General features: G+C 39.8%; 1 pseudogene across 1 annotated transcript; it reads left to right on the top strand.

Moving 5' to 3' along the window:
- The first annotated feature begins 225 nt into the window (after nt 1–225).
- Nucleotides 226–419, top strand: LOC307056495 (H/ACA ribonucleoprotein complex subunit 3-like; annotated as a pseudogene). The gene has a single exon. The product of its transcript is annotated as an H/ACA ribonucleoprotein complex subunit 3-like (transcript).
- Nucleotides 420–7,394: the final 6,975 nt, after the last annotated feature.

The following is a 7,394-nucleotide window of genomic DNA, read 5'->3' as shown; positions in this document are numbered from 1 at the left end:
AGATCCCGCATGTTGCAGCTAAGACATGGTGCAGCCAAAATAAATAAATAAATTTTGTTAAATTGGCAATTTCTTCACTTATAGAATTGACTGCTTAGTGAATGCAGCTTCTATTTTGGACAGATTCTTTTTTTTTAATTTCCAAAAGTAAAAACTTCCATATTTTTTTTAAAGCACAACATAATATGGGCAGACGGAATTGGACCCTCTGGCTTTGGTGTGGTCATGTTTCTCCAGTATTATCTCAATGAGCAGGGAGACCGGATCTACTCGCTGAAGAAGCTTGACCCTATGAGACAACAGACCTGCATGGCCCATCCTGCTCAGTTCTCCCAGATGACAAATACTCTTGACACCAAATTACCATCAAGGCATGCCTTAAGGTGCTCGTGACCCAGCAATTGCACCCCGCCCTCTGAGGATCTCTTAAAATTTCAGGTCTCTTCTGCTGTCTGCTCACCCTCAAGAGACTTTCTGAAACCAAGCTCTTCAATCTGTGAGCCTTGGAGCTTTCCTACGACCCTTGCTCTTTGGAATCCAGTCTCATGATTGCCTTCGATCATGCTTGTTGTGAGGCAATCATGGTAGCATCCCCTTTAAAGGGAAGACGTTTGAATCTTCTTATACTTTGAATCAGTGCCAGGTTATTAAAATGATTTGAAGAAAAAAAAACATAATAGGACCCCACCAACATTACCACCTACTCCAATTAGGACAGGGTCTAAAAATCCCTCCTATCCTTGTAATTTCTAATTGCTCTCTATCCCAAACCTTATAGTCTTGAAGGAAAAAAAAAGCTACTTAAAGATGTCCAGAAATGAATGTGATGGGGAAGCATTGGCACTACATATACACCACATTTCATCTTGACTTGGACACATGCTGGAAGGACTAGAGAGCAAGCCTTAATAGAGAGCAACATGTAAATCTCAGAGAAAGAGAAATTCATAATATTTACTTTACAAATTAATGAACAAAATAAGAATAAAGACGGTAACAGACCTAAAGTTCTCTGTACATATTTGTTGAATAAAATGATTTTAAACTTCAGACATATGTGCTCAATTTTTTTTAAAGTCAAATTTTGCAAGGGCATTTCTATTAATGTACACTGGTAGAAAAAAAATTTAAGTGAAATTGACATTTTGGCTCTTGGCCTCAACAGGGAGCCCTTCATGTAACTCAGCCAGTAAAGATTTAGATTTCTAAAATCTTGGTATCCAAGGCCATGAATTAAAGGCCCGTTCTATAAACTTTATGTCCTGAAGTAAGCCAGGATCCTGCTTGTTGATCCTGCTTATTTATGTTAAATAAATAAATAAAATAAAATAAAAACTGGAAAATAACAAGTTTTCATGAGGATGTAGAGAAATTGGAACCCTTATCCATTGTTTTTTTTAAAATTTTATTTAGTTTTTGGCTGCATTAGGTCTTTGTTGCTGTGTGCAGGCTTTCCCTAGTTGCAGCGAGTGGGAGCTATCCTTCATTGTGGTAAGCAGGCTTCTCATTGCGGTGGCTTCTCTTGTTGCAGAGCAGGGCTCTAGGTGCACGGGCTTCAGTAGTTGTAGCACGCAGGCTCACTACTTGCGGCACAGGGGATTAGTTGCTCAGCAGCATGTGGGATTTTCCTGGACCAGGGATCGAACTCATGCCCGTGCATTGGCAGGCGGATTCTTAACCACTGCACCACCACGGAAGTCCCCCCTTATCTATTTTTGATGGGAGTGTAAAATGGTACAGCTGCTGTGGAAAACAGTATGACAGGTCCTCAAAAAGTTAAAACATAGAATTACCATATGACCCAACAGTCCTACTCCTAAGTATATACTCAAAAGAATTGAAAGCAGGGAATCAAACAAAATACTTGTATGGGAGTTTTCATAGCAGCATTATTCACAATAGCCAAAAGGTAGAAACAACCCAAGTGTCCATCAGCTAGCTAATAAATGGAAAAACAAATTATGATATAACCATACAATGGAATTTTATTAAGCCATAAAATGGAATGAAGTACTGATACATGCTACAATATGGATGAACCTTGAAAACATTATACTGAGGAAGTAAGTCAGACATAAAAGAACAAATATTGCATGATTCCACTTATGTGAATTACCTAGTAAAGGCAAATTCAAAGAGACTACCAGGGGCTGGTGAAATGGGGTAATAGGGAGTTATTGCCAAATGGTAGGGTTTCTATTTGAGGTGATAAAAAATTTTGGAAACAGATAATGGTGACAGTTGCACTACACTGTGAATGTAATTAATGCCACTTAAAAATTATTTAAAAGGATTTGCAACAACATGGCTGGAGCTAGAGGGTATTATGCTTAGTGAAATAAATCAAATACTGTGTTTTCACTTATATGTGGAAACTAAAAAATAAGCAAATGAATATAACAAGAAACAGAAACAGACACAGATATAGAGAACAAACTAGTGGTCACCATTGTGGAGGGGGTGGGGAAGGGACAAGATAGGTTAAGGGGATTAAGAGGCACGAAGTAGAAGATATAAAATGAATAAGATACAAGCATCTAATGTAGAGCCAATGTTATAACTTTAAACGGAGAATAATCTATAAAAATATAGAATTACTACATTGTAAACCTGAAACCAATATAACACTGTGAATCAACTACATTAAAATAAAAAAATAAAAATGATTAAAATGGAAGTGTTCGGTACATACATTTCAGCGCGCGTGTGCACGTGCACACACAAACAAAAACCTGGGCCTAAGACTTGATCTGGAGTAGGGTGACTCTAAATTCCAGAACAATCCACATATATGACTGTAGGGCCAATGGTAATTAATAGTATCACCTTAGGCTTTCAAATTTGTGCCAGTTTGAACAATAAATTATATGGTCACCCTAACGCTAAGGATCTGATTTTAAGTGGTTCTGAGGTCCTAACAACAGGGCATTAGGACCTTGCAAAGATTTTGTGATGACATCTCCTTTTGAAAACTAAAACCCGCCGGCCTCCAGGGAACTGGAGGCAGTGAAGGAAACCTCTGCACTTCACACGAACGCCCCGCTACCAACTGGCAAACCGCCCTTTCCTCTGGGTCCTGATAACCCGAGACTAAAGAGAAACACTGGGAGGATAAAAGCGGAGGCCAAAGAGCGAACTGCGCCCGCAAAGTCTCGTTCCCGCCACACTCAGTATGGCTGCTCCTGTCGGAAGTGGGGGAGGGATGTACCACCCCTCGTACGCCCCAGAGGGGCGGGCCCTAGGAGCCAAATGAGCTTCAGCAGACCAATGGGGAAAGGCAAGGGGCGGGAACTCGCCAGGGGCGTGGGCCAGAGGGCCGCCGGGGTTGGGGTATTGTGGTTGCCACGTTATTCCCAGTTCTTGTGGCTGGATTTTGCCCTGTCGTGTGCCACCGTCAGCGCTTCCGGGTTGAACTCTAACTAAGCTGATCAGTCCTCACCCTATCCAGTGCTTGTCCCTCCCCTTCAAAGCCAGCCCTTGTCAATGCCCAGCTGGCCCCTCCCTCGCCTTTGAGATGACTCATCTTTGTATCCCAACAATAAATTGGCGGCGCCAGATGTGGCCTAACACGTTTGAACTTAAAACATTTTTTTTCTGATTATAAAAATATATGCGTAATTTAGAAAATTTGGAAATTTGGGAAAGCATAATGAAAAGAAAAATGCTGATATCCCACCGGCCAGAAATAATCATGACTGATTTTTGTCATTCTTCCTTTTTTTTTTTTCTGTGTATCTATTTTAACACAGTTGGGGTAATGCTATATAAAGTCATGTATTCTTTGTTACAAAGTTAAGTATTTTTCTTCGTCATTTTAATTGAATATACAGTATAAAGTATTCCATGGATGAATGTGCCATAATTTTTGTATTTCTCCAATGAGCGATTAAATACTTGGGGATTTAAGTGAATAGCAGATTAGGGGTGGGGCAGGTAGAGAAGGAGAGACAGCTAAGAACTGGCTACTCCACAACTTGATCTTCCCTTTGTAAAGTTGTTCCACAAGAATTACAAGATTTTAGAGCCTTTAGACACTTTACAGTCTTAAGATTCTAGAGTATTACACTCTTGAGAAACCCAGAATCATAATATCTTGGGGTGGTAAAGATCTCTGAAGAAACAAAACCAAACTTTCACCAAATGTAGGAGTATCTAATAATCAGAGCCTTCTCAAAAGTTGGGTCTTTTCGGACTTCCCTGGTGGCGCAGTGGTTAAGAATCCGCCTGCCAATGCAGGGGACACGGATTCGATCCCTGGTCCGGGAAGGTCCCACATAATGCAGAGCAACCAAGCCACAACTACTGAGCCTGTGCTCTAGAACCCGCGAGCCACAACTACTGAAGTCCTTGTGTCTAGAGCCCGGGTTCCACAACAAGAGAAGCCACTGCAATGAGAAGCCCTCGCACTGCATCCAAGAGTAGCCCCCGCTCGCCATAACTAGAGAAAGCCTGCGTGCAGCAACAAAGACCCAATGCAGCCAAATAAATAAATACATACATTAAAAAAAAAAAGTTGGGTCCTTTACATTTAAGATGTCACCTCTTACTAGATGTACTCAGTCTTTCTCCTGTGTTAAAATGGCTGTAACAACTCTTCACAGCCTGGTCAAGAAATATGTTAGGTCTTCCAGCCCCAACTTCTGGTAGGAGCTTTCCTAGTTATCTAAATGTTGTCTTGCACTACAGTTTCTAATTAGGCAGATAAGCAGGATAGAGAAGGAGGAGTTTTCCATGATTTTATTCACTTATTTATTTACTTGACAGGAGAGAAATAAGTTTTGATCTCTTTTGTTCCCTCCCGTGGGACTTTCCATGGGAGTAAAGGGACTGACTGCTCAAGGGGCCTGTAATAATGGTAAATTGGCCTGAATGTGGGTCTCCAAGTAACAATTATCAAATGAGATAATGTTGAGAGGTAGAGGCTGGATGAAACGAGCATTGGGCTAGGAGGCTAAAACCTGAGTCTACTTTCTAGCTGTGTGATGTTGAGCAAGTCACTTCAATCCTCTGAGTCTTAATTTCCTCATCTTGCGATGAGGATGTAAGTCCCTCTACTTTCTTTATAAGATTGTGGTGAAGAATAATTGAGAAAATGTCTGTGAAGGTGTTTCAGGAAAAAGAAAGCACTGTGTTGCTGTTATTATTAGATGGCATAAACATTTTTTAAAGAAAGTTTTGAAACTTTTGAAGAATCATAATCCAGAAAAATTGGGGAAGAAGATATGGCAAAGGTCAAGTGGCATAGTAACTCCCCTAGGCCTATATGGCTGTGCATGTAGGGGAGTCCTTCATGAGGTCAGTGACCACTTCTTACTTCATGACAGCATTATCAACAAAGGGTGACTTCTGTTTTACTCAGAAGAATTTACCTCTTTGGCTTGGAAGGAACAGGGTTACCTCAAGTGATTTAGGGTGGAGATTTGTTAAGCATTTCATGGTAGGGATACACTTGCTGGAGGACCCTGAAATGCTGATCAGTCCAGTCTCAGGAAGAGTTGGAATTCAGGAAGAGAGGGTGGTTCTAGATTTGAGAAAGGGCTAGGGCCCACAATAGAGTTGGAAGGTCTGGCCTCCTTTTAGCCAGGCTTGAAGAATAATCTGTTCACTTGGATTGAACTTTAGTTTCCTCATCTATAAAGTGGAAAGAATAATGAACTGCCTATGTATGGCAGAATAATGGAATCCAAGACCATTAGAAATGGAGGGCCTTCAGAATTGTGTACACATATAATGGATTAAAAGGGAGCTGTTCTAATTAAAGAAGAAGGCAGGAGTTTTGGAGGGTAGCCCTATCTACTTGGCCTTTCCCTTGATCTTAGAGCTCCTAGTGTATCATCCTTATTGTACAGTTTTGGATATTGAAGTCTAGAGAGAAGTGACTTGCTCGGGGTCACATAATGGTGGTGCTGGGACTTGAAAACAGGTTTCTTGAACCCCAGCCTGATTTTCTTTCCCTGAATATAAGCTGCTTCCTAAAACATGATAAGAGTATGTATAAAAGGCTGAGATTGACAGGAATAAAAGTATTAAGACTCCAAAGGATAAATGGGTAACCAGCAATTCACAAAGGAAATAAAATTGTATAACAAAGCATGGGAAAGGTTCAGTCATACTAACAACAGAAAATGAAAACTATGCAATTTATACTCTATTAAATTTGAAAAGATTTTTGATATGAAATTTTTTACTTAACAAAATTTGGAAAGTTTTCAAATATATTAATATTCAATGTTTCTGGAGGTGTGGTAAAACAGGAAATACAGAGAAATAAAGTGATAGCAATTTGACAAAATATATCAAAAGCCTCAAAATGAATCTATCTGGAAGTAATTCTGCTTCTCATGATAGCTATCATTAGGAAGTAATTTTAACATGAAAATTTAGTATAATCTATAATATTAAAAGTAGACAATTTAGGATCCAATGATACATCTTTGTAATAGAATATTATTCAGCTACAATGATATTTGCAATGAGTTTTTTTTTAGTAAACTAGGGTATAGATTATGTTATAATATACTGGAAACAAAACTACTTTTAAAACTGGATGCAGACCATATTAAAATTATTTTTTAAATACATGGATAAAAGAGAAATATAATGAAATGTTACTGTACTGGCTGTCTTTGGGTAGTGTTGATTTTGTTTATTTTTAAAAATAAATTTATTTATTTTATTTATATTTATTTTTGGCTGCGTTGGGTCTTCGTTGCCACGCGCGGGCTTTCTCTAGTTGCAGCGAGCAGGGGATACTCTTCATTGAGGCGCGCAGGCTTCTCATTGCAGCGGCTTTTCTTGCTGCGGAGCACAGGCTCTAGGCATGTGGGTTCCAGTAGTTGTGGCTTGCGGGCTCTAGAGCGTAGGCTCAGTAGTTGTGGCGCACAGGCTTAGTTGCTCTGTGGCATGTGGGATCTTCATGGACCAGGGCTTGCACCCATGTCCCTTGCATTGGCCGATGGATTCTTAACCACTGCGCCACCAGGGAAGCCCTATTTGTTTATAATTTTCTATCTTCTCCAAAAGTTTTGCAGTAAGTATGCCCTCCCTCCCATTTTTAAGAAACAGTCCTCAGAGACTCAAATAGGAGTAGCATATCATGAGAACTATTTATATTTTGATTAGGAAACTTGGGGCCAAAGATGTTAGTATTTGTCAGCAAGCCCAGTGTTTGTCCACAGATATTTTCTGGTGCCTCCAATATGTACATGCAATAAAGATGCTGAGAGAAACACAATGCTGAATCACACAGGGATTCTAAAATCAAAGAGCATGATCTGGGGGTCAGACAAACACATCTGTAAAGAACTATAATACAAGTGGTAAAGTCCAAAAGGGAGGTATAGGAAAGTAGGTTGAATGGAGTTATCAGTGTAGTAGAAGCAATGGGTATATAA

Source organism: Hyperoodon ampullatus (genome assembly GCF_949752795.1).
Source record: "Hyperoodon ampullatus genome assembly, chromosome: 7".
NCBI lineage: Eukaryota > Metazoa > Chordata > Mammalia > Artiodactyla > Ziphiidae > Hyperoodon > Hyperoodon ampullatus.
Note: the sequence above shows the minus strand (reverse complement) of the source record. Positions and strands in the feature narration are given on the sequence as shown.